Source organism: Trachypithecus francoisi, unplaced genomic scaffold, assembly GCF_009764315.1.
Source record: "Trachypithecus francoisi isolate TF-2019V2 unplaced genomic scaffold, Tfra_2.0 Lachesis_group19, whole genome shotgun sequence".
NCBI lineage: Eukaryota > Metazoa > Chordata > Mammalia > Primates > Cercopithecidae > Trachypithecus > Trachypithecus francoisi.
Window position 1 is genome coordinate 50,587,390 of NW_022681464.1, and position 25,712 is coordinate 50,613,101.

Sequence of the window (25,712 nt, forward strand, 5' to 3'; positions counted from 1 at the left end):
GATATGAGGAAAAACACGTTTGGATTTCAAGTGTTTATGTAGAGATGCCTACTAGACAGCAAACGAAACACTCTGAGTAGATACACGGATGTGTGAGACCGGAGTCCAGGAGCGGGGTCTGGGGAGGAGACGGGCCTTTGTGAGCCACCATGCTGTAGATCTGTTCAGAGCCATGGACCACATGCTGTCAACAAAGGAGTGAGGGTATTGAGAGAAGATGAGAAATTCAGAACATGTGCTCTAGGGCACTGTAAACTTTCCAATATGGAGAGATAAAGAAAAACCAGCAAAAATAATTGAGAATCAGAAATGAGTGAGGTAAGAGAAAATCAAGGAGACTGTTGCATCCTGGAAACCAAATAGAAAAGTGTTTCCGAAGGAGGATGTGAGCGGCTCCACAAAAGCCACCGAGATAACAATACGCAGGATGTATCAATGGGTTGAGAGGATGACTTGTAAACTCCAGTGCAATTCGGAGGACATGGGAAGAGAACTGGAGAACGTGAGTTAGAAAACTCTCAGGAGTGACACTTCTTGAGGAAAAGTATAGAATAAATGGTTGACATCTGCAAGGGGTTATAGAATCAAAAGGATTTTTGAGAAGGTGGAAAAAGATAAACGACATTTGTGTGCTCGTGCACACAACCCAGAAGAAAGGGAAAACAGGCGATGCACAGGGGAAGGCAGAGTTTCAGGAAGAAAGTCCTTGTGTTCTAACGCCCACGTGAAGGAGTTGAATTTAAAGGGGTGCATGACTGCGTCCTAAAGAATGAAGAGAGAGAAAGCGAGGATAAGGTAACAGCTGCAGATGAGTCCATTGGACAGCAGGAGATTGAAGATGTTTTCTAGTGTGTGAACCTTTTTTTTTTTTTTTTTGTGATGGAGTCTCACTCCTGTTGCCCAGGTTGGAGTGCAGTGGTGCAATCTCGGCTCACTGCAACCTCTGCCTCCCAGGTTCAAGCGATTCTCTTGACTCAGCCTCCTGAGTAGCTGGGATTACAGGCACACACCATCATGCCTGGCTTATTTTTATACTTTTAGTAGAGACTGGGTTTCGTCAGTCTTCTTAATCAAATACCAGGTACAGGAACCAGCAGAGAGTGACAATGAGGAAAGCCATGTTGGAAGCAGAATCTATAGATAGATAGGCTTCAAATGGGGGCGATTTTGCTCCCCCTGGGACATTGGGCAGTGTCTGGAGACATCTGTGGTTGTCACAATTTGGGGAAGAAAAAAGTGATACTGGCCTTGGGTGAGCAGAGGCCAGAGATGTATCTCAATATCCCACAGTGCACAGGGCAGCCCACACAGCAGGGCCCCTGGGACAAAGTGCCAACAAGGCCGAGGTGGGGACACACTGTGAAAGGGTGATGGAATGTTGTGTGTTGCCACAGAATGCTGAGGGCACATCTGAAATCGGTGATCAGAGATTGAAGTGAGTTCCCTTAACCCGGCGACATGCTTTTCTCCGGATTTGTTTAGCAATGTGCACATTGTGTAGAGCGATAGAGTTGGGGCCTGGACAGCAGTAAGGAGGGAAAAAGGCCACGGGTGGAGTTGAGCATCTGAGCGAGAGAATGACAAGCATGGCAAGTCAGCTGGGGATGGAGAGAAGTGAGGATGGTGGAGGGATGGGGCAGTGCAAAGGTTTTAGGATAAACTGCAGGGCTCAGGGGGCCGAATCACTGAGGAAGTTGGGGCACTGGACTTACTGAGGTGTGGAGTTTTACTGGGATTTACTTTTTAGCAACTCCATCGTCATGGGAACCAGTGGTTGAGTGAGCCTAGGGGAAAGGCTATCAAAAGAGAATCAATCAAAGATGCCAGGATTTTGAAAGGATTATGGACATTGATGTGAAAGTCACAGATTGTGGCAGAAATGGTTGGGGAGTGGCAGTGACAGGAACTCATTCTAGGATTGTCAGGGGCCTGGCCTGGGAGCAGCAGACAATTAGCATGAGAAAGAGGGGAGGTGGGTACAACAGTTAACCCTGAGGGTTTTTAGAACAGAGAAAAGCTTTAACGTCTAGAAGTGGAACCAGGGGGCTCTGAGGACCCCTACTCCTCCTACTGACTTGAGAACACCAGGGTAGGGGGAGAGGAAGAGTGAGGACCCTTACTGCATCCACCCCTGGAGAGGGCAATGAAGCAGCTCCCTGGGGGAAGACCCTGCTTCACTTAAGAGGCAGGAAATTGCTGTGCATGATGGGATCTGCAGAGGGCACAGTGGATGGGCCCAGGAGCCAGGAACGTTGGGCAGAGGGATGAGAAAGGGAGGTGCTTGGGACGGTTTGGGGAGGTATGTCTGGGGAATGAGGAACTGGGACTCCAGAGCTTCTTGTAGAGTTCTACTCTAGAGTCCTCCTCTAACAGGACTACGCAGTAAAATACGATGATTCCAGAGGGACTCAAGGCAGGTAGTGCTGGTGAGGCACTGAGGGAGGTGGGCAACTAGAAGAGGGGATCTTTCCTGGAATATTCGGAGGTCTGGGGTTACTCACTTCCTTATTCCTGCCGTTGGTGTGGAAGCAGGTGGATGATGGCCCCGTCCCGAGCATCCAGCGCTCAGCTGCATAGACCTGGGGTTTCTCCCTTAGTTAATGGGCCGTTTTCATTGAGGTTTCTGAATCTCTGCAAAGCAGAGGTGCATGAACATTTGGTGTTCTAACTCTAACACCAGAATACAAGGGAGAAAGTGAATCTCTCTATTAGAGGCATTGTAAACGTGGGCAAGAAATGCCACATTTGACTTGAGTCTGCTGACATTTATTCCGGATGTAAGTGTTCCTAGCAAGCTCAAAACAGGCCGATGAATCTTGCACCTGCTTCATGAACCTGAGAGGGGCATCAGAATGATCTAACAAAACAACTGCACGATGAGAAATAGTTTCTTCATAGTGACTGAAAATGGAGGATGTCCTGTCCCTTGGTCCAGGTGGGCTCAGCTGGGACAGCAGTTGGCTGGGCACCAGGAGCACGTTCCACACTCTTGGCTGTCCGTTTCTAACAAGAAGTCTGAACCTAGGAGTCATTGATTTGTGGCTTTCCAGTTAGACTGCCTAAGTTCAGAATGTTTAATCCAGATGCATCAGACTTTTTTTTTTTTTGATACAGCGTCTTGCTCTGTTACTCAGGCTAGAGTGTAGTGATGCAGTGGCTCACTGCAGCCTTGACCTCCTGGGCTTAAGCAATCCTTCTGCCTCAGCCTCCCTTACGCAATCCTTCTGCCTCAGCCTCCTGAGTAGCTGGGACCACAAGTGTGAGCCACAACATCTGGCTTTCAAAAAAAATTTTTTGTAGAGATGAGGGTCTCATTCTGTTGCCCAAGCTGGTCTGGAACCTGGGTTTAAGCAGTCCTTCCACCTCAGCCTCCCAAAGTGCTGGGATTATAGGCCTGAGTCACTGCACCCAGCCAGACATAAATTTCTTATCTGGGTTTGATGGCCTTAGCAGCTCTAAATAAAAATAAAATAGTAAATATTGGTTTGTTGTTCTTTCTAGGGAGCCAATATCTTCATGTAATGCTCCGAGTGCTGTGAGATGCTCCCTGAAATTATATTTGTCATATGCTCAACAGAGACTGGATGCACCCAGTTCTAATTTCTTTTACATTTTTTTTTTTTGAGACAGAGTCTTGCTCTGTTGCCCAAGCTAGAGTGCAATGGCATGATCTTGGCTCACTGCAACCTCTGCCTCCCAGGTTCAAGCGAGTCTTCTGCCTCAGCCTCCCAAGTAACTGGGACTACAGGTGCCTGCCACCATGCCTGGCTAATTTTTGTAGTTTTAGTAGAGATGGGGTTTCACCATATTGGCCAGGCTGGTCTCAAACTCCTGACCTCATGATCCGTCTGCCTTGGCCTCCCAAAGTGCTGGGATTACAGGCATGAGCCACCGCACTCGGCCTCTTTTACATTTTTAAAAGCTAAAAATATAATATGCATTCTGAAAAGTTGATACATCATAAAGTGTAGACCTCAATGAAATTTATGAGCTGAACACAACCATGCAACCAACATCCAGATCAAGACCTTGGAACACCCTCAAGCCCCTTCCAGACACAGCCACCCCCGTGTGTGGCCATATCTTAATTTCCAAGAGCTTCCTGCCCGTTTTTGTACTTTATGTAATTCAAGTTATACAACTTGCGCTTTGTCTATGGCCTCTTCTCTTGAGCACAGCATCACCTTCATGAGATGCATCCGCATCATCGCTTGCAGTTGTGGGCTGCTCGTTCTCATTGCTGCAGAGTTTTATTCCATTGTGTCAGTATGCAACACTGGTTTTTTCATGATCTTAAAGCAGCTTCACCTAACAATGTGTGGCATTATGTGGAAACCTCACATACTGTTCTCATGTGTGATTTTCCATAGACACAGATTCATCTAGATCTTCTCACTAGTCACATTCTCGCGGACTGCTAAAAGTTAGCAGGAGTTGCTGACGTTTCATGGGGCACAATGAAAAATCGGCAAATCGGCTCTGCTTCCCTATATCTGTTTGGGAGTGTGCATATCATATGTTTGCAATGGTGAATTCCTGTTTTGCAAAGCATTGTTACTGTGGCCTCAATCAGTCTTAAGGGGTGTTAGCAAAAGACTAGAAATTGCAAGCTTCCTTGGTAATCTCAAAAGTGAACAAAGTAATTATCTAAAGATCTTTGCAAAAAAAATTTAGTTATTTAATTTTATGACTAAAGGACCACCTAACATATAATCCAAAAATATATCAATTAAATTCCACTACACAAAACCACAAAGATTAACAAAAATGTGCTAGCTTCGAGTTCTCCGTTCAAACTCTGCCTTAACCTTTTATATTCTAGGGAGTTCCTGAAGATAAAGCTATTTGGATTAATTTACCTGGGATTTTCTTATGTTCATGGCAGGGCAGATAGTATATATTTTCAGCTTTGTGGATGCTGAGAAACAAGATCCTCCAAACTTGGAGCAAATGTTCTCCATCAAAGATGAATAGCTTTGTTCTGTTGTGTTTACATTTTACATAGCTTGGGGACGATACCAAAGAGGCAGAAGATGGAATTTGCTCCATGGCTCCACTTCACTGAGCCTGCTGGAGGATGATGGTTACAAGGATTCCTTCCCTCTGGGGCTCAGCATGAGATGAAGTGGCCGGAGGCATATGAGTCCTGCACTAATAAAGGCGGATTCTGTCAAGCCTTACCTGGATGGTGTGTGTGACTATCCCCATAGAAAGGAGCAGGCTGTCTCATGAAGCCTCCATTCTAGCCTTTTGTGATCACTTGTGATCTTAGAGGGGTCCTCTACAACCCCGAGTCCCAAATAGGTGACCACAGAGTGGGCTCACACTTATTTCTCCACTGTTCCTGTGTTCTTTCAGAGGGCTGACCATCAAACCTACTTAGAAATAAGACCTTGAATGTAAGTGTATGTTGTTTATTATCTACATCCTTTGTATGGCAGAATGTCAGTTATAGGATAAACAACAGAGGGTAGGCTTTGTACCAAGTCATGGTGACAATAGTATAAAGCAAGGCTGGGTGTGGTGGCTCATGCCTGTAATCCCAGCACTTTGGGAGGCTGAGGAGGGCAGATCACGAGGTCAAGAGTTCGAGACCAGCCTGGCCAACATGGCAGAACTCCATGTCTACTAAAAATACAAAAATTAGCCGGGCGTGGGTCATGTGCCTATAGTCCCAGATACTCAGGAGACTGAGGCAGGAGAGTCACTTGAACTTGGGAGGCTAAGATTGCAGTGAGCCGAGATTGCGCCACTGCACTCCAGCCTGGGTGACAAAGTAAGATTCTGTCTAAAAAAAAAAAATAAAATAAAATAAAAAAAAAAATTAATAGAAAGCAAGTGCTGAGTGTCAAGTGACGTAACTTTGGAGATAGCCATGATCCTGATTTCTCAGGTCCTTTGTTGTTCCCAGGGTTACAATATGAACCATTGATTTCATCATTACTAATAAATATAGTTTTATAGTCATGTTCATAAATTCTAGACTATTAGAGATTCTAGAACATTTGGTACATGGTATTCACTTAGAAATATTTCTTGAAAGCAGTTTAATAATAGTCATTACTTGAATTTGTAACTTTTTTTTTTTTATTATACTTTAAGTTCTAGGGTACATGTGCATAACGTTTATATCATGTATAACTCCCCAATGCAATCCCTCCCTCCTCCCCCCTCCCCCTGATAGGCCCCAGTGTGTGATGTTCCCCTTCCCGAGTCCAAGTGATCTCATTGTTCAGTTCCCACCTATAAGTCAGAACATGCGGTGTTTGGTTTTCTCTTCTTGTGATAGTTTGCTAAGAATGATGGTTTCCAGCTGCATCCATGTCCCTACAAAGGACGCAAACTCATCCTTTTTTATGGCTGCATAGTATTCCATGGTGTATATGTGCCACCTTTTCTTAATCCAGTCTGTCACAGATGGACATTTGGGTTGATTCCAGGTCTTTGCTATAACTTTTAATCTTCAAAAAATAAGAAATGTAATGCTGAAAGAAAGAGTCCCTGTGGAAAGTAAGCCAGGAGATCCTAGTGCTGCTTTGAATTGAGTTTGCAGAAAAGTGTCTAGATGATACATTTCTGTCTTATAATAATTTGTAATGACTCATAATTGGTGCCATTTACTTGACTTTTTACCAGGCTAGGTTTTTGATAATGGCCATTATTCAGCTCATAAAACATGCTCTATGACTGACTTCTTTGTTGGATGCTGAGTAATATTTTATATAACACCTGAATTTCTTTTTTAGTATGATTGACTTTAGCAATGAATATATTGTAATGCTTTGGATAACTCATAAGTTTCTCAATTTCGTGTTATTCTATATTTTTATTTTCTATATTTAAGTGACTCAATTCTTAATGTTATAGTTTATCACTTTGAATGGTTCGATCTTTTGGTGAATTGTTTGTATCCTCTCGTATTGTTCAGAGGCTGAAGATGATCCCGGAAGGAGGCAGCACCAGCAGGAACCAGGCGTCATCCACTCAGAGTCATTCCCCAGGCACCCTGCCTCCTCCTTTCTCTTTGTCCTTGTTATGTGAAATGTGTTTCACTCGCAACCTTATTTTTATTCGAGAAGTATCAGCCTAGTTTCTATCATTAAATGCATGACATTGGTGTCGGTTCACCATGTGTGATGCTCTACTCTGTCTGCTGCTCCGCGTGATCTTTTTGAATGATCAGAGACATGCTTAATGCTGCTTTCATACTCTATATGAACATTCAGTGAACCTCTGTTAAATTAATAAATGTCGAGTGATGTTACCACACCCTATCTGGGTGATGCTTCCAATCAAGGGTGCTTGCCCATATTATTAGGTTGGACAATCACTGTGCAGTAGTAATTGTGGTTTTTGCCATTATTTATTCATCCTTAATGTATTTATGTAAATTCCCTCAATTATTTTATACCTTTAAAAGTATTAAAACCACATAATTAAAATGCCCCACAAAATTTGCATCATTGTTAAATTTCTGCTATGATTCTGTTTGCCTAATGTATATGGCTGCATATGCATTTATTATTATTACATATTTACTATTAGTTGTACCATTTATCATTTGGTAGAAATTTAGCTTATTGACATCCTTATTCAATTCTTGAAAGGTAAGTTGTTTTGTAAAAAATGTTAAGAAGAAGAAAAGCTGTATATAAGTTAGGTATAGGCATTGATGCATCCTTCTTTTACACACACACAAATGAACACACATACAAACACACATACATAAAACTTGGTTTTATGTATATTATCCTTTTAAACATTTTTTTAATGCTTAATTTTTCTCAGAACTGGTACTCAGGAAGGGTGTGGTAACATCACTCGACATTTATTAATTTAACAGAGGTTCACTGAATGTCCGTATAGAGTATGAAAGCAGCACACCGGGCGCAGTTGCTCACACCTGTCATCCCAGCATTTTGGGAGGCTGAGGCGGGTGGATCACTGGAGCCCAGGAGTTCGAGACCAGCCTGGCCAACATAGTGAAACCCCGTATCTACCCAAAATACAAAACTTAGCCAGTCCTATAAGTTCATCTCAAAATAACTAAATAGATACAAATTAATATTTTTCATAATTTATTTGCTAAAGTTTTCTAAAGAATATTTTACACAATAAAACTTGTAATTTATAAGGCCCCCTTTCCGTGTCAATTATTAGTTGAAGTTGTATAGAGATGAATGACAGCTATTTGCTATGTAAAACACATGCACACACAAATCTGTGTGTTTGAGTTTTATTATTCTGTACTCTACTGTCTATGTGGGGTTAACATTGATCACTTTTTTTCTGTCAAAATAACTTTTTCTACCCATTTCTTTGCCCCTTTAAATCTGCTGTTTCCACTGGCTATGAACTGAGAGTGTTATGCAGGAGAGCCAGTTCTGTGTCATAAGGGATAAGTTTTTTCTATTAAATTATGTATCTAACATTTATGGATTATTACCTCTGCCCTCTGCCAGACAATGGCATACATATATATGCTATTCATGTTTCCTGCATTCCCTGAACTATAATGTAATGTATTATATTATTATAGGATATATACACACACACACAAATTTCAATGATATAAAATAGAAAGTTTCAAATGCTGTAGAGAAGTATACACAGCAATACATTTGTGAGTGATTATAAATTATCTATTTCTGAGGATCCACTTTCATTATTGGGTTGTGTTTCTTTTAAATTTATTTTTAAATGTATACACAATAGCATTTTCACTGTTCAGGTCTATAAGTTTTGACAAATGCATAGTCATGCAAATGCCATCACAATCAAAATACAGAAGAGTTTGATCACCGTTGAAAAAGTTCCCTCCTGGTGGCCCTTTGAAGTCAAACGTTTAATCCCTGGAAATCCCTGATTTGCTTTCCTTCATTCTGTTTTTTAATCTCCAAGAAAGTCATAAAAATGGAGTCATAACATGTAGGTAACATGTAGCCTTTAGAATATGGCTTCTTTCATAGGGTCATGCATTTGAGATTCATGCATGTTATGTGTCTACCAATGACCGTTCCCCCTTTTAAATTGATGGGTGATACTCTCTACTTTATGTTGGTACTGGTTTCTTAATCCTTTTCCCAGTTGAGAGACGTTGAAGATGTTCCCAGGGTTTGTGAATTGTGAGAAATCTGCTATAAACATTCACCGTTAGGGGTGGGTGTGTGTGTGTGTGTGTGAACACAGATTTTTCAGTGTTCAAGTCTACTTTTGAAAGAATATCTAGAAATAGGATTGCTGTGTTCATGGTGAATATATGTTTAACTTTGTGAGGAACTGACCAGTGTGTTCCAGATGGGCTGTGCCCTTTCACAGCCCTCCCAGTGATGCATGAGAGTTCTATTTACTGTGCAGTCTGGTTAGTATTTGATACTGTCTGGATTTTGAAAAAATTTTAGCCATCCCCGTAAACATGTTTTTTTCATTATAGCTTTAATTTACATTTTCTTAATGACTAATGATTTTCAGACTATTTTATATGTTTATTGTCATTTGCGTCTTTGATGAAATGTCTACATCCTTGGAAAACTCACTTATTCATTAAGAAAATAAATGTCGGCCGGGTGTGATGGCTCACGCCTGTAATCTCAGCACTTTGGGAGGCCGAGGAGGGTGGATCACTTGAGGTCAGGAGTTTGAGACCAGCCTGGCCAACATGGTGAAACCCTGTCTCTGGAAAAATACAAAAATTAGCTGGGTGTGGTGGTGGACGCCTGTAATCCCAGCTAATCGGGAGGCTGAGACAGGAGAATCGCTTGAACCTGGGAAGTGGAGATTGCAGTGCGCAGTGAATGCACCACTGCACTCCAGCCTGGGTGACAGAGCGAGACTCTGTCTCAAAAAAATAAAATTAAATAAATGTTATGGGATTTTCAATACAGACAATCATGCCATCTGTGAATATAGACAGTTTTCTTTCTTTAAGATTTTTGCTCCTTTTATTCCTTTGCCTTGCCTTATGGCAACTTGTTCGGACATCTAGTACAATGTCGAATGCAAATGTTATGTGTGAATGTCTTTCTCCTGTTCTTCATTTTAGACCATCTATTAAGTATGAGATTAGAATTTTTTGTAGATGCCTTTTGTTAGGTTAAGGAAGTTACCTTTATTCCTCCTACTTTGCTTAAGTTATAGAAATTATGATGAATGAATAATAAATTTTACCAAATACTTTTTTCATGTGTGGAGATGATTCTGTAGCCTTGTCTACTGTAATCTTTTTAAATGGCGAGTTACACTTCCTGATGTTCAAATGTTGAACTCGATACGCATTTTTGGAAGAAATCTCACTTGATGTGATGTACTCACCTTCTTATACATTGCTGTGTTTAATATTTGGTGGAGCATGTTTATATTCATGAGGGCTATTAGTTATAGGTTTCTTTTTATATAATTTTTTCCTGATTTGGGGTTAGGGCACTTCTGGCCTCATAAAAGAGTTGGAGTATTTTTTTTTTTAAGAGCCTGTGTAAAATTGGTATTATTTCTTTCTGAAATATTTGGTAGAAGTTGCCAGTGAAAGTATCTGGCCTAGAGTTTTCCTTGTCTAAAGGTTTTGCATTATAAGTTCAATTTCTTTAACAGGTCTAGGATGATTTAGATTAGCGACTTCTTTTTCAGTGAGTTTTGGCATGGTGTGTCTTACTTTTCAGAAAACTTTTATTTTAGATTCAGGGGTACACAAGCGGGTTTGTTATATAGGTAAACTTGTGTCACAGGGGTTTTTGTTCACTTATATGACTGCGTAGTATTCCGTGGTGTATTTGTACCATATTTTCTTTATCCATTCTACTACTGATGGGCATTTACGTTAAATCCATGTCTTTGCTGTTACTGCAATGAACATACATGTGCTTGTATTTTTATGACAGAACAATTCGTATTCCTTTGGGTACATACCCAGTAATGGGATTGCTGGATTGAATAGTAGTTCTGTTTTTAGCTCTTTGAGGAATTCCTACAATGCTTTCCACAATGGTTGAACTAATTTGCAATTAATTTATAACTAATTTACAATGAATTTACTAACTGTAAATTAGTTCAACCCACCAATAGTGGATAAATGTTCTCTTTTTGGTGCAACATTGCCAGCATCTGTTATTTTTGGACTGTTTAGTAATAGCCGTTCTTAATCGTGTGAGATGGTATCTCATTGTGGTTTTGATTTGCATTTCTCTAACGATCAGTGATGTTGAACTTCTTTTCACGTGCTTGTTGGCTGCTTTATGTCTTCATTTGAAAAGTGTTTGTTCATGTCCTTTGCCCACTTTTTAATGGGTTGTTTGTTTTTTTCTTGTAAATTTAAGTTCCTTATAGATGCTGAATATTAAAGCTTTGTCAGATACATAGTTTGTAAATATCTTCTCTCATTCTATAGGTTTTTTTTCACTCTGTTGATATTTTCTTATGCTGCAAAGAAGCTCTTAAGTTTAATTAGATTCCCTCTGTGAATTTGTGTTTTTATTGCAATTTCTTTTGGCGTCTTCATCATGAAATCTTTGCCAGTTCCTGTGTCCAGACTGATATTGCTTAGGTTGTTTTCCAGGATTTTTATAGTTTTGTGTTTTACATTTGAGTATTTAATCCATTTTTAGCTGATTTTTATATATGGTATGAGGAAGAGGTCACGTTTCAATCTTCTGCATGTGGCCATTGATCGTTTTTGTCAGTTTTGTTGAAGATCAGATGATTGTACGTATACAGTCTTATTTCTGGACCCTCTACTCTGTTCCATTGGTCTATGTGTCTGTTTTTGTACTAGGACCATGGTATTCTGGTTATTGTGGCCCTGTAGTGTAGTTTGAAGTCGGGTATCATGACACCTCCTGCCTTGTGCTTTTTGCTTTGATTACCCTGGCTATTTGGGCTCTTTTTTTGGTTCCATATGAATTTTAAAATGGTTTTTATCTAACAAAAACTTAGCTGGGCATGGTGGTACATGCCTGTAATCCCAGCTACTTGGGAGGCTGAGGTAGGAGAATCACTTGAACCTGGGAGGTGAAGGTTACAGTGAGTCAAGGTCACGCCACCATACCCCCAGCAACGAGAGCGAAACTCTGTCTCAAAAAAAAATACGTCTGGGTGTGTATATATATGTATAGTTTTTTTCTAGTTCTGTGAGGAATGTCATTAGTAGTTTGATAGGAATACCATTGAATCTGTAAATTGCTTTGGGCAGTATGGCCAGTTGAATGATATTGATTCTTCCTATCCATGAACATGGAATATCTTTCCATTTGTTTGTGTCATCTTTGATTTCTTTGAGCAATGTTTTGTAATTCTCATTGTAGAGACCGTTCACCTCCTTGGTTCACTGTATTCCTAGGAATTTTATTATTTTTGTGACTATGTGTCTTTTAATGTATTGTTCTAGTTTATCTAAGTTGTGAAATTTATACAATCCATAATTTCTTTTGCAATCCATTTTATGTCTGTAGTGTTTGTAGAGATATTCTGTATTCATTTTTGATATTGCTAATTGACATCTCCCTTCTTTTTTGGTAATTTTAGCTAGAGGTTTATCATTTTTCTGATCTTAAATATTTTTAATGCTAAATACTAGTTGTACATATTTTAGGGGTATATGTGATATTTTTATGTACTCATATAATGTATAATAATACAATCAAGGTAATTGGGATATCCATCACCTTAAACATTTATCTTTTCATCATGCTGGGAGCATTTGAATGATTCTCTACCAGCTCTCTTGAAATACAAAATGGATTCTTGTTTACTATAGTCACTCTACTGATTTATTGAACACAAAAGCTTATTTCTTTTAACTATTTTCTTGTACCCTCTCTTTGTCTCCCCCCACCACCCTTCCCAGCCTCTGGTAACCACCGTTCTATTCTTTATGTTCCTGAGTTTCACTTTCTTAGCTTCCACATATGAGACAGAAAGTGCAATATTTGTCTTTCTGTGCTTGGCTTATTTCACCTAACATAATGGCCTCCAGCTCCATCTGTGTAGCTGCAAATAACAAGATTTCATTCTTTGTATGGCAGAATAGTGTTCTATTTTGTATATCTGTCACATTTTCTGTATCCATTTATCCATGGATGGGCACTTAGGCTGACTCCACATCTTGGGTATTGTGAATAGTGCTTTAACAAACATGGGAGGGCAGATATCTCTTCAATATGTGGATTTTCTTTCTTTTGGATATATTCCAAGTAATGGAGCTGCTGGATCATATAGTAGTTTTATTTTTAGGATTTTGAAGAATCTCCACACTGTTTTCCCTAATGGCTGTGCTAATTTACATTCCCAGCAATAGTGTACGAGGGTTCCCCTTTCTCCAAATCCTCATCAGCATCCATTACTCCTTGTCTTTGTAACAAAAACCATTTTAACTGAGTTGAGATAATATCTGCCATTGCTCAGCTCCTTCTCGAACATCAGTAATTCTTAGATTTGGCCTTTTCAGTTATTTTTTTATGTGTTGTAGGTGTTCTTCATTCCTTTATATTCTTTTCTCTTTTATCCTCTCGGACTGTGTATTTTTCAATGGCCTGTCTTTGAACTAACTGATACTTTGCTTGATCTGTTCTAACATTGAGAGCCTGTAATGAGATTTTCAGTTGAACAAATATATTTCTCAGTTTTGGAATTTGTGCTTGATTTTTAAAAATTATTTCAATCTCTGCTGAAGTGAGGTAGCCTGATACCTCCAACTTTGTTCTTTTTGCTTAGGATTGTCTTGGCTATAAGGGCTCTTGTTGGGTTCCACATGAAATTTAAAGTAGTTCTTTCTAATTCTGTGAAGAAAGTCAATGGTAGCTTGATGGGGATAGCATTGAATCTATGAATTGCTTTGGGCAGTATGGCCATTTTCACGATATTGATTCTTCCTATCCATGAGCATGGAATGTTTTTCCATTTGTTTGTGTCCTCTCTTATTTCCTTGAGCAGTGGTTTGTAGTTCTCAAAGAGGTCCTTCACATCCCTTGTAAGTTGTATTCCTAGATATTTTATTCTTTTTGTAGCAATTGTGAATGGGAGTTCATTCATGATTTGGCTATTTTTGATGTATAGGAATGCTTGTGATTTTTGCACATTGATTTTGTATCCTGAGACTTTGCTGAAGTTGCTGATCAGCTTAAAAAGATTTGAGGTTGAGATGGTGGGGTTTTGTAAATATATAATCACATCATCTGCAAACAGAGACAATTTGACTTCCTCTCTTTCTATTTGAATACACTTTGTTTCTTTCTCTTGCCTGACTGCCCTGGCCAGAACTTCCAATACGATGTTGAACAGGAGTGGTGAGAGAGGGCATCTTTGTCTTGTGCCTGTTTTCAAAGGGAATGCTTCGAGCTTTTGCCCATGCAGCATGATACTGGCTGTGGGTTTGTCATAAATAGCTTTTGTTATTTTGAGATATGTTCCATCAATACCTTGTTTATGGAGAGTTTTTAGCATGAAGCGGCATTGAATTTTATCAAAGGCCTTTTCTGCATCTATTGAGATAATCGTGTAGTTTTTGTCACTGGTTCTGTGTATGTGATGGATTACGTTTATTTGCATATGTTGAACCAGTCTTGCATCCCAGGGATGAAGCTGACTTGATCGTGGTGGATAAGCTTTTTGATGTTCTGCTTAGATTCGGTTTGCCAGTATTTTGTGGAGGATTTTTGCATCGATGTTCATCAGGGATATTGGCCTGAAATTTTCTCTTTTTGTTGTGCCTGTGCCAGGTTTTGCTATCAGATAATGCTGGCTTCATAAAATGAGTTACGGAGGAGTCCCTCTTTTTCTATTGATTGGAATAGTTTCAGAAGGAATGGTACCAGCTCCTCTTTGTACCTCGGGTAGAATTCAGCTGTGAATCATCTGGTCCTGGGTTTTTTTTGGTTGGTAAGCTATTAATTACTGCCTCAATTTCAGAACTTGTTATTGGTCTATTCAGGTATTCAACTTCTTCCTGGTTTAGTCTTGGAAGGGTGTATGTGTCCAGGAATTTATCAATTTCTTCTAGATTTTCTAGTTTATTTGCCTAGAGGTGTTTATAGTATTCTCTGATAGTAGTTGACATTTCTGTGGGATCAGTGGTGATATCCCCTTTATCAGTTTTTATTGTGTCTATTTGATTCTTCTCTTGTTTCTTCTGTATTAGTCTGGCTGGTGGTCTATCTATTTTGTTAATCTTTTCAAAAAACCAACTCCTCAATTCATGGATTTTTTGAAGGGCTTTTTTGTGTCTCCTTTAGTTCTGCTCTGATCTTAGTTATTTCTTGTCTTCTGCTAGCTTTTGAATTTGTTTGCTCTTGCTTCTCTAGTTCTTTTAATTGTGATGTTAGGGTGTCAATTTTAGGTTTTTCCTCCTTTCTCCTGTGGGAACTTAGTGCTATAAATTTCCCTGTCAACACTGCTTTAGCTGTGTCCCAGAGATTCTGGTACGTTGTGTCTTTGTTCTCACTGGTTTCAAAGAACTTATTTATTTCTGTCTTAATTTCATTATTTACTCAGTAGGTGTTCAGGAGCAGGTTGTTCAGTTTTCATGTAGTTGTGCAGTTCTGAGTGAGTTTCTTAATCCGGAGTTTTAATTTGATTGCACTGTGGTCTGAGAGAATGTTTGTTATGATTTCCATTCTTTTGCATTTGCTGAGGCGTGTTTTACTTCCAATTATGTGATCAGTTGTAGAATACATGTGCTGTGGTGCTGAGAGGAATGTACATTCTGTTGATGTGGGTGGAGAGTGCTGTAGATGTCCATTAGGTCTGCTTTGTCTAGAGCTGAGTTCAAGTCCTGAATATCCTTGTTAATTTTCTGTCTCATTGATCTGTCTAATAGTGACAGTGGGGTGTTAAAGTCTCCTACGATTATTGTATGGGAGTCTAGGTCTCTCTGTAGGTCTTTAAGAACTTGCTTTATGAACATGGTATGTAGACCAATGGAACAGAACAGAGGCCTCAGAAATAATGCCACATATCTGCAACCATCTGATCTTTGACAAACCTGACAAAAACAAGCAATGGGAAAAGGATTTCCTGCTTAATAAATGGTGTTGGGAAAACTGGCTAGCCATATGTGCAAAACTGAAACTGGCCCTCTTCCTTATACCTTATACAAAAATTAACTCAAGATGGATTAAAGACTTCAATGTAAGTCCTAAAACCATAAAAACCCTAGAAGAACACCAAGACAATACCATTCAGGTCATAGGCAGGGGCAAAGACTTCATGACTAAAATGCCAAAAGCAATGGCAACAAAAGCCAAAATGGACACATGGGATCTAATTAAACTAAAGAGCTTCTGCACAGCAAAAGAAACTACCACCAGAGTGAACAGACAACCTACAGAATGGGAGAATATTTTTGCAATCGATTCATGTGACAAGGGCTAATACCCAGAATCTACAAGGAACTTAAACAAATTTACAAGAAAAAACCAAGCCAATCAAAAAGTGGACAAAGGATATGAATAGACCTCAAAAGAAGATATTTATGCAGCCAACAAACATGAAAAAAAGCTCCTCATCACTGGTCATTAGAGAAATGCAAATCAAAACCACAGTGAGATACCAACTCATGCCAGTTAGAATGGCGATCATTAAAAAGTCAGGAAACAACAGATGCTGGAGAGGATGTGGAGAAATAGAACGCTTTTACACTGTTGGTGGGAGTGTAAATTAGTTCAACCATTGTGGAAGACAGTGTGGTAATTCCTCAAAGATCGAGAACCAGAAATACCGTTTGACCCCCTAATCCCATTACTGGGTATATACCCAAGGTTTAGAAATCATTCTATAAAGACACAAGCACACATATGTTTACTGGAGTACTATTTGCAACAGCAAAGACTTGGAACCAACCCAAATGCCCATCAATGATAGACTGGATAAATAAAATGTGGCACATATACACCGTGGAACAGCATGCAGCCATAAAAAAGAATGAGTTCATGTCCTTTGCAGGGACATGGATGAAGCTGGAACCCATCATTCTCAGCAAATTAACACAGGAACAGAAAACCAAACATTGCATGTTCTATCTCGTAAGTGGGAGTTGAACAGTGAGAACACATGGACATAGGGAGGGGAACATCACACACCAGGGCCTGTTGGGGGTGGGGGGTTAGGGATAATATTAGGAAAAATACCTAATGTAGGTTACGGGTTGATGGGTGCAGCAAACCACCATGGCACATGTATACCTATGTAGCAAAAACTGCACGTTCTTCACATGTACCCCAGAACTTATAAGGAAAAAATTTTTTAAAAAGAAAATGCACCAAGAACTAACACTTTCCTCATATTCCAGTGGCTTTTATCCATGAAAGCCTAGCCTTTCTATTCTTTCTCTGAGCCTTGGAAGGATTTCTTTCTAAGGGAAAGACTTATCTTGCCATGTTCCTCTGAGATTCCTTGCTATTCCTCTGAGATTCCCTGTCATGCCTTCTTTTCCTAAGAAGTGAATTTTTTTTCAAACGGTGCATATAACTCAAGTCGAGCCATGATGATATGAACAGTGGTGTTCAAGTTTGTGCATGCTCCTACATTATGACTGCCACCAAGCCAACAGCAATTGTAAATCGGTGTCAATTCAAACACACTTTCAAATTTTAAGAATCTTAAAATGTGAAAAAAGTGAACATGCTAAAATAAATGTAGAAATAATTAACATTTGGAAAACTTATTGTCAGTCATGTTTCCAATCCATGACGTTTATTAACCAATTGAATTGTAACAATATGCAAACCTGTATAGTAGACTGTATCACAAATGAAGAAGGAGTGTTCCAATAACAGGGCATTTATGCCCAGGCCATCAATACAGTTCGCTGCTTCAGCAAGGCACCACCATTGTCAACCACAGGCCAAGACTGTTGAGGAAAGAATAAGACCTTAGAATAGTCCAAGAAAAGAAAAAAAAAAGTCTTTCAATACAGTTTCCCATAGGGTTGCCATATAAGGTACAGAACACCCAGTTAAACTTGAACTGAGTTAAAATAAATTCTGTTTTAGTATAAGTATAAGCCATATATAGCATGGGATATACTTATACTAAAACATATGATTCCTTTCTTTTCTGAAATTCAAATTTAACTGGGTATCCGGTATTTTTACTTCCTAAGTCTGGAAAACCTCTCTCCTATGCCAGACCAAAGTGCTTCTTTATACAACTTTACAAAATCTCACTTCCTTTCCAGAGAAGAGGGAGAAGAAGCTCGTGGGTTTTCAACATACTTCACATACCGTCTATTTTTACAAGAGTACACATAGCACTTTTCATGTGCCAGATATCTTACGTATGTTTTTACTGGTCCTCAGAACAGCCTGACAAGGACAGTACTTCTAGCCACATTTTATAGATGAATGAATTGAAATAAGTTAAATCATATATTCAAGGTTACACAGAAAATATGTTAAAACTAATACAGAAACCCTTTTTTGTCTGACTGCAGAGGCCAAGCCCTTTGTAGTGAAAGCCACGACTTTGTCCTATATTTTCCATCTTGACTATTCAGAACCATTTATTCCAAGTGGACAAAATTATTGCTTCTGTTTCAGTTCCTTTGAAACAGTGGGGATTATTGCCAAAAGGGAGGAGGGACAGTGTGTGCTTCTGTACTTCCTGTAATCACTATTCCACGGAGACTAGGACTGAGTCACCAACCCGATGTGGATCCACCCCCCACTGGTACATCAACGAAGAGCAAAAAAAGAAATCCATGCTAATTTCACGTGCTAATGGAAAGCCTCATGAACAAATCAATAAGTATGTGTTCTCCACATCCAAGAGGGGTAGATCTGTTCAGCAAAAACGTTCACTCTCAGATGACAGAAAAAGAAAAGAAAGATTTTTCTTCCCATGTTCATGTTGTTGACTTACAGTCAGATGCAGTAGACATTAACTCAACTATGGCTCGGGCTATATGATTATAATCTTCAAGATTTTTTGCCTTTTATGTCAGCAAAAGACAGACCACAGTTGCTCCACTATGCCTTTAGCAGTTTTTGTAATTCTTTATCACTCAATAATTTAATGTCCTCTATGGTAACATAAATTGCAATTTGTAAATAAGAGAATCAGATTCCAAAAACTCACTATATCTTGTAGTTCATTTTTGTCCTCTAATTCTAAACACAGGTCTGCATTTGTGGAAAAAGAAATGTGAGTATATTTTTAAAAGTTTCTTTTTGTTAAATGGATGGGGCTGAGGGAACTACAAGAAAAATATGAGTCTTGTAAAAGATCTAACTGAAAAGCTATAGGCTGAGACTTATTTACCAATATAGGAGTATTAGTTGATAGCCATCATTTGGATTGTTTGTTAATTTTGAGAAAAAAGACTCTGCAATAATGTAAGATGCATTCGAGATAATGTAGTTCCAGTCAACGGAGCTTGTTTCTCTTCTTTAAAAGGAAAAGTCTCTTGAAGTTTTTTTGGAGTACCCCCCCCCTTTTTTTTTTTTTTTGCATGCTGTTATTTCCTTTGTTTTAGTTTTTGGCATTTTTTTAAGCATCCAGGTTTTTTGTAGCAATTGTGAAGTGGAAAGTTAGGTCTGTTTTGAGGTTTATTGGGGGTTATTTTGGAGGTTTAGACTAAGTGGATAGTAGTTTTAATTGTAAATTTATAATTTTATTAGTCTTTTTTGTTTGATCTCTCTCTCTCGCTCTTTCAGTTAAGGTATAAGTAATTGATCAGCAAGGCTAACCAAATTATGAGTCTGAGAAATTGTCCAACTCAGGCATTGTCTTTTAATTATTGTCAATTTTTTATGTACTCTATTTATAAAATTGAAACTGAGAGTATCATTTTGATGATTAGCATAACTTTCTCTAGATAATCTTTTTTGTTTGCCAGTATTTTATTTCAATTTTTTTCTTTTACATTTTTGCACATAGAACTTTACAGCCAGAAATTGTGATTTATTAACAGGTTAAGTAATATTTTTACTTTAATGTTTCTATGTGGTTTTCATTTTGAAATCTCAACATTGTTCATACATTTTGATTATATAAAATGGAATATATCTTCAAATTATATATATGTATATATATATATATATTTTAAATTTCCACAGGTTATTGTGGTACAGGTGGCGTTTGGTCACATGAGTAAGTTCTGTGGTGATTTGTGGAATTTTGGTGCGCCCATCACCCGAGCAGTATACACTGCATCCTGTTTGTAGACTTTTATCCTTCGCCCCTGTCCCACCCTTCCCCTCAAGTTCCCAAAGTCCACTGTATCATTCTTATGCTTTTGCGTCCTCATAGCTTAGCTCCTACATACCAGTGAGAACATACGATGTTTGGTTTTCCATTCCTGACTCACTTCACTTAGAATAATAGTCTCCAATCTCATCCAGGTCACTGTGAATGCCATTAATTCATTCATTTTTATGGTTGAGTAGTATTCCATTTTGTGTGTGTATCAGTTTCTTTATCCACTCTTTGATTGATGGGCATTTGGGTTGGTTCCACAATTTTGCAACTGTGAATTGTGCCATTATAAACATGTGTGTGCAAGTATCTTTTTTGTATAATGACTCTTTTCCTCTGGGTAGTTCTACCTCTTTTAGTTCTTTAAGGAATCTCCACACTCTTTTCCATAGTGGTTGTACTAGTTTACATTCCCACCAGCGGTGTAAAAGTGTTCCCTGATCACAGCATCTATGCCAACATCTATTGTTTTTTGATTTTTTGATTATGGCCATTCTTGCAGGAGTAAGGTGGTATCGCATTGTGATTTTGATTTGCATTTCCCTGATTATTAGTGATGTTAAGCATTTTTTCATATGTTTGCTGGCCATTTATATACCTTCTTTTGAGAAATGTCTATTCATGTCCTTAGCCAACTTTTGATGGGATTGTTTCTTTCTTGCTAATGTTTGAGTTTGTTGTAGATTCTGGATATTAGTCCTTTGTCAGATGTATACATTGTGAAGATTTTCTCCCACTCTGAGGGCTGTGTGTTTACTCTCCTGACTGTTCCTTTTGCCATGCAAAACCTCTTTAATTTAATTAAGTCCCACCTATTTATCTTTGGTTTTATTGCATTTGCTTTTGGGTTCTTGGTCTTGAAATCCTTGCCTAAGCCAAGGTCTGGAAGGGTTTTTCCAATGTTATCTTCTAGAATTTGTATAGTTTCAGGTCGTAAAGTCCTTAATCCATCTTGAGTTGATTTTTGTACAAGATGAGAGAGGAGGATCCAATTTCATTCTCCTACATGTGGTTAGTCAATTATCCCAGCACCATTTGTTGAAAAGGGTATCCTTTCCCCACTTTATGTTTTTGTTTGCTTTGTCAAAGATCAGTTGGTTGTAAATATGTGGGTTTATTTCTGGGTTCTCTATTCTGTTCCATTGGTCTATCTAAATACCACCATCATTCTTCACAGAATTAGAAAAAACAACTCCAAAATCCATATGGAACCAAAAAAAGAGCCCACATAGCCAAAGCAAGACTAAGCAAAAAGAACACATCTGGAGGCATCACACTACCTGATTTCAAACTATACTATAAGGCCAAACTATACTATAAGGCCATAGCCACCAAAACACTATGGTACTGGTATAAAAAAATTAGATTATCTTGAATATTGTTAAAAGATTTTTTAAATCTCTCAACATATGTCAGTATCGACTTAGCAGGCTTTTGCCAACATTGCTGTATTTTCTTCTAGCCTACCACTTTTTGGAAGACTAAATGGATGGCTTGGAGCAAAGTCTTTGTAACCTCACAGGCACACGTGTGATCTTCTTTTGTAATTAAGTAGCTAAGACACATTTTTAAAACCCCTTCTTTTGTGTCCAGCTACTTATTTTTTACCTTTTAAAAAAATTAACGTGTGAACTAGTTGATACAGATCAGAAAAACCACAGTCGTAACTTTGGTGTTAAGCTTTCTGGCAAAACCAACAGGGTCCTCGTGGAAATTAGATTTTTATTAATTTTTTTTTTGAAACAGGGTCTTGCTGTGTCACCCAGGCTGGAGTGCAGGGGCCTGATTACAGCTCATCACAGTCTCAACACCCTGGGCTCAAACGATCCTCCCACATCAGCTTCCCAAGTAGCTGGGACCACAGGCACATGCCATCATTTTTGGCTATTTGTTGGTATTTTTTTGTAGAGATGGGGTTTCACCATGTTGGCCAGGCTGGTCTCAGTCCCCTGGGCTCAAGTGATCCTCCTGCCTCAGCCTCCCAAAATGCTGGGATTATAGGTGTGAGCCACTGTGCCTGGCCAGGAAATCTTACTTCTGTCTTTAAAGTTTACCTTTGATGATGGCTGATAAACTAAGGTGGGCTTTCCTCTGCCAGATATTCGCTGTTTCTGAAATTAAGCTAGAACAGCAGGAGTGGGAGGAGGGGATCAAAGGAGGAAAAGGTGAGCGCAGGTGAGATGCTTCAGACGCGGAAGGGAAGAAATAAGGAAGCAGGAGAGAATCAGCTTTGGCTGCTTATTTATTCATTTATTTTAGAGAGCTTGTTTCTTCCTTTAAGGAAAGAATTTTGTCAGAGCCTCTTGTAGATGCTTTTAAGTACTATAGGAAGGAAGTCTCCCAATTATTTTGTTTCATTTTAGAGCCAGTACTTTTCATTGTAAAGTAAATCCATTAATTTTGATATTTTAAAGGTGTATCACTTTGGCTATTGTGTGATTTTTTTTATGGGTTAAGTAAAACCATTTTACTCTTTAGATATTGACAGGAGGTGGTGCCATAAGTATTGGACATGAATCTAGCTGGAGTTTCTAAGGACGAATCACTCTTGAGGAAGACTTAGTTTCAGATGGACAGCTACCTATAATCTGGGTTCTCTTTTTAAGAAATTAAAGATTGAAAGGGAAAGATGTTTTGGATCTGGTGTGCTGCTTACTGAGAATTGTATTTTGAGGTGTCACTCACGAGTCACTTTTCCCCTCTCACATGTCTTGGTAAAACCCAGGAATCCTGGGATCTTAAGGCACTGAGAGGTCAGCCCTTCCTATGTTGCCACCAGGCTAAGCTAGAATTTCTGAATGCTTCTGGGGGAATAATTTCATGTGAGATTGTTTTATGTCGTGAGCAATGGCCTTCGTGGCCTGAGGTGATTTTTGGCCAGGAGAAACAGTGTTCCTCACTCTGGGGACTTACATTTGTCCTCAGAGAAAAATTTTTTATTGGCTTTGGTCACTTCGAAAAGGGACCTCAGATATGTCAAATAAACTGAGCTTCAGAGTTTTGTTTTTTTAATTATAAATTAACATTTTTAATTGTAAATCTTCCCTAAGCCATAAAATATTCACTCTTTTTGAGACAGAGAAATTTTTTTCCTGACCAAAATTTGAATAAGGGAAAAGGCTGTACAAATTTTAATAAGTAGCTTAACAAACAACCCTTAACCTCAGAGAAAAGTGCAGATCACAAATTTGTGAACAGCGCAATTTTTAGAGAACAAAAAACAAAATTTCTACCTTAAAGCAGAGCTTCACTGTCGGCCGCATCAAGCGCGGAATCAGGTCACCTGAATAAAGTCTAAATCTCACCCTAAACCAGACAGATCTAAAATTTGAGAGGGGCCTTGCCAGAGACCCTTGCGAGGTTGGGTAAATAAAAGCTGTGTGTGCTGGTACCCAGGCCCTTCTTGTCAGCGAAACAGTGAGAATCACTGCAGGCCAGGTTAAGGTCCCATCTGGGTCACCAAAATGCCAACCTACCAAAGAATCAGAGTCTAGTTTAAAGAGAGTTTATTTCAATGTAAAGTTTGAACAAAGCCATCCAGGGAACACATCTCCCAAAGGAGCAAAGTCAGTGTTCCAAAGTATAGAAGTTTAGGTTCAGTTATACAGACAAAGTTGAAGGAAGTTTAACAGAATTTTAACATCTTATTATATAAGTTTTAATGCATCAGTACGATGATCTGAATAGTCGAGGTGGTCTTTTTTGAGGGGAGTATATTCAACATTTAACACTGAAGATGAAACACTCATGGGGTTTTGGCATCACCTGGTCTGAGGTGCAAGGTAATGGAAGAGGCAGTTAATCTAAAACAGCAATCAGTGATTGGAAGGAGAGCAGGCCTGGTCCCTGGTCTCTCCTTGTCATTTATAAAACAAAAACAATGAGGGAAAGAGTTAATCTATAGTCTAAAAAGTAAAAGTTATTAATTTATATAACTTTACATAAAGTTATATAAAGTTTACATATGCTATGTGCTATGTGACTCATCCCCCAAGGCTTACCTTCTCCCTTGGATAATGAAGTTAGAGGAGCCTAAAATTATATTGTTTTATTTTATGCAAGTTTTAAAATTACCATGGGAGGTAAAAATGTGCTGGAAGAAAACCATAACTGCATTTTTAATTTTCATGTTTGGAACTGGTCTTTACTCTTGCTATCCAGGCCCACACCTGCCTACTTTGAGTGGAATATCTGGGTCTGTTTAAGAGAGATAATTGTACCCAGAAAGGGGGCTGCTGTGTAAAGTAACAAACAGAGTCTGGTGGAGCAGGTCACAGAGATCAAGGAAATTATGAGGGCAACATAACACCAAAGCATGTGGTCAGAGAGCTGGTAGGGAAACATCATAGATTCCATTCAAAGTAGACTCACAGGAGTAACTCATATCAAACTCAATATTCTATTCTCACCTCTCCATTGTTCTAGTATTACTTCACTGCACTTTGAGCAAATAGAAATATAACCTTAACCTATCACATTCTTTATTTATATATTCATTGTGATGGTTAATACCGAGTGTCAACTTGATTGGATTGAAAGATACAGGTATTGATCCTTGGTATGTCTGTAAGGGTGTTGCCAAAGGAGATGAACATTTGAGTCAGTGGACTGGGAAAGGCAGACCCACGTTTAATCTGGGTGGGAACCATCTAATCAGCTGCCAGGACAGCTAGAATATAAGCAGGCATCAAAATGTCAACAGAGAGACTGGCCTAGCCTCCCAGCCTACATCTTTCTCCCATGCTGGATGCTTCCTGCCTTTGAACATCGAACTCCAAGTTCTTCCGTTTTGGAACTTGTACTGGCTCTCCTTGCTCCTCAGCCTGCAGATGGCCTGTTGTGGGACCTTGTGATCATGTGAATTAATAATAAACTCCATTTATATGTATATCTATTCCATTCGTTCTGTCCCTCTAGAGAAACCTAACTAATACATTCATTGATTCAATAATTATCTTGAATGCTTACTCTGTGCCAGGCACTGTTTTAGGTACAGGGGATTCGGCAATAAAAAGAAAGAAGTGCTGCCGTCTTGCAGCTCACATTCCAGCGTGGGAAATCGGGTGATACCATAAGTAAGTCAAATGCACAGTATGCTAAGGGGCGATAGGTGCTAAGCAGGAAGGAAATGAAGCACAGAAAGTGGTTACAGAGTATTGAGGAGGTGGTGTACAATCTTATATGGGGTACCCAAGGAAGGCCTTGCTGGGGTTGCATTTCAATAAAACCTTGAAAGGATATGAGAGGAAACACTGGGTGACTTTTAAGGAAATAATACCCAATTACCCAATTTGAATGGGTAAAAGTAATGATCCAACACTATACAAGTGGACAGAATGGAGAGCAAAAATCACACGATCATCTCAACCAATACAGAAAAAGCACCTGACAAAATGCAACAGCATTTCATGATAAACACTCAACAAAGCAGAAGTAGAAGAAAACTACCTCAGCATAATAGAATCCATATATGAAAACCCACAACTAACACCATTCTCGATGGTGAAAGACGGAAAGCATTTCCTCTAAGATCA

At 39.0% G+C, this 25,712-nt stretch overlaps 1 long non-coding RNA gene across 1 annotated transcript in view; it reads left to right on the forward strand.

Moving 5' to 3' along the window:
- Positions 1 to 7,465, forward strand: part of LOC117064224 — a 37,498-nt gene extending 30,033 nt beyond the window's left edge. The window contains exons 3-4 of the long non-coding RNA XR_004429333.1: positions 5,359 to 5,399; positions 6,929 to 7,465. This is a non-coding gene — a long non-coding RNA (uncharacterized LOC117064224). The remainder of the gene's footprint in view (positions 1 to 5,358; positions 5,400 to 6,928) is intronic.
- Positions 7,466 to 25,712: the final 18,247 nt, after the last annotated feature.